This window comes from Myodes glareolus, chromosome 5 (assembly GCF_982192425.1).
Source record: "Myodes glareolus chromosome 5, mMyoGla1.1, whole genome shotgun sequence".
Taxonomy (NCBI): Eukaryota; Metazoa; Chordata; class Mammalia; order Rodentia; family Cricetidae; genus Myodes; species Myodes glareolus.
This window is the reverse complement of record NC_142030.1, coordinates 101,236,135-101,238,653: the sequence shown is the minus strand read 5'-3', so window position 1 is coordinate 101,238,653 and position 2,519 is coordinate 101,236,135. Positions and strand designations below refer to the sequence as shown.

The 2,519-nt window shown below is 48.7% G+C and overlaps 1 pseudogene; it reads right to left on the bottom strand.

Moving 5' to 3' along the window:
* Positions 1-923: 923 nt before the first annotated feature.
* Positions 924-1,193, bottom strand: LOC148122163 (Nuclear RNase P; annotated as a pseudogene).
* Positions 1,194-2,519: the final 1,326 nt, after the last annotated feature.

Below are 2,519 nucleotides of genomic sequence, written 5' to 3'. Positions count from 1 at the left end.
CTCTTGACACCGCCCAGAAGGTCATCTCTGCTGCCTCCGCACGAATCTTCCACAGCAGGACATTCAGCATCCACTGGGTCATCTTCTTCATCTCTCTGGTCGGTCTCGCTGGCATCCAGATGTATGTCAGCATTCCTAGAAAAACATAAACAAAACTCTCCTCCCAAATTAACATTTAAGAGTATTAAAAACTCTCAGTGTAAAAATTCAGCACAATCAGTACTGGAAGTAGGCTGGTTTTGAACTTAGAGACCTGTAGGTCTCTGCTCCAAAGAGCAAATCTTGTTTGCCTGTGCCATTAAAGCAGGCCTTAGAATTAGACGGAATTGCTTTCAAACAGAGCATCTCTGTCTGCTGTTGTTTTTCCAGCAAAATTTTGAATTAAAAATTAAGTGTAAAGAATGCAAGAGAAATCCTTTCTCTGGGGGAAGCTGTCACTGGTAGTCCCCCTCTATTGTCTAAAACCAAAACAGTTGTCACTGGGAATTGAACTCAGGGCCTTTGGAAGAGCAGGCAGTGCTCTTAACCTCTGAGCCATCTCTCCAGGCCTGCATTCAAATGAAAAAACCTCTAGGTAGCATTGTTTTATTCCACCCGTTGCCTGAGGCAATAGGTCCATAACGGGTAACCAGGTTGACACACCTTTATTATGATAATTACGACCAGTTCTTTGAGGGAAAATGGGCGTCGACAATCGATCTGACTACTTCCTGCTGACGACGGGACGATGTGCATTTTTTGGGGAATAAATGTTTTTATCTAACTGAATTTTTTGGCAACAAATGTTTTTATCTGACTGAATTTTTGGCGACAAATGTTTTTATCTGACTGAATTCTTGGCGACCGCGGCTGAGGCACGGCCCATTGTGGCCCATTGTGGCCCAAACAAAGGCATGGCCCCGCCCCGGGCCGTGTGCGGGCTCGCCGTTTATCCTGTATCTGCGAACTGTGCACCCTGCCTCACCTCAGGCAATGAACTCGCACCGCCGGCCGTGAGTCCTTTCCAAGCTCCGGCGAGGGGGGGCCTCTCCTGCCCGGTCTGCCCGCGGCGGAGGACCCGTTCTCTGGGAACTCACCTCCCCGCTCGGGGAGGGCCCGGTTAGGGCCGCGGGGGGCCCCAGTCTCAGACCTTCCCAGGAGCCGGGGAGTGACAAGCACTCAGCACGTGGCCCCGCCGATGAGCTTCCTCCGCCCGCCCATGTTGCTATGGAAACGCGGTTTTTCGCAGAGCCTGTGCTCAGAGCTCAAGTGCTGGCATTAAAGGTGTGCGCCACCACCGCCTGGCTCATTTCCTCAATCAAAATTAAAGTTTTCTGTACGTGAGAGTCAGAGACTGAGCTCTCTTATCAAAATTAGGCGAAAATCACCTCCAAAAGCTCTGTGGCTCTTTAAGAACAGGGAAGGCAGTCTTCAAACATGATCAAGCCCGCCTCCCTACGAGACTGTTGCCCCGAGTCTCTAACAGCGAGTACGGAGGTGGACGGAGAGGGGCTGGAAGCTGCGGTCTCCCATACCCCATTGTCCTCATAGTCCCGCTTTTAGTTACCTCACTTTTTTGGCTGCTGTTTTTTCACACTCCTCCTGCACTGAACTTAAGGGGTTTTTCTTCCCCGTTGCTTTCTGTACCTTCTTTCAGATACCTTAACTTTGATTCTTTCTATTTTCTTTTCTTTTTAGGCCTATACTTTTTCCATCTTTTTCCTCCCCTTTCTGGAGGATTTAACTGACGTCACTCACCGCTCCACGTGGCAGAGTTCTGAAATTCACGGCTCTCTGTGTCCTGGTGTCTGATCTCGGCTTTTTCTCCCGGGCTTTCAGCACCAGTTGCTGGGCGCTTCCTTCTCAGGGTCCCCCGGCATAGTTGTCAGGGTCCCTCGGCGTCCCGGGGTTTCGAGCACCAGTTGCGATGCGCATCCTGACCAGCAGGAATGAACGCCACTAAAAACGAGAATTCCTTCCCTGGTCACGTCTTTATTCGGAGCATTTGTTTGAGGAAAATTGGGGGAAGGGAAGATAGAGCAGGGACAAGAGAAAGCTTAGAGAGAACAAGTAGAGCCCAGAGGCAGCTGCTTTTAAACGGTGGAGAGGCTTGAATGCTGTCCTGATTGGTTAATGCCATTCTGCTGTTCTGAGCATGTGCAAGCAAGGGTGCAGGCCTCACGTGGCTAAGCCAGGTATGGACTTGTATACCTCCAAACTGCAGGACCACCTGTGCCTCCAGGTGGCTTCCTACACAAAACTTAGTATTGACTCTGTTATGTGTTTATTAGTGTTTAGTCTAATAAAAATTTATAATAAAAAGGAGCAAGTCAAGCAGGGAAAGATGCAAAATGTCAAATTTGAGGAGGAAAGGAGCACCAGAAAGTGGAATGGAGCTAAGTCCTCTGTTTACGAATGGATTAAGAAATTGAATAAAGAGGGTGATGACTTCAGGGCAAGATCTCACCCAGAAAAGTTTCCAACTTGTGAAAAAGAAATAAAGAAAAGCTTAGAGTTGGACCTGGTAGTGTACATCTTCA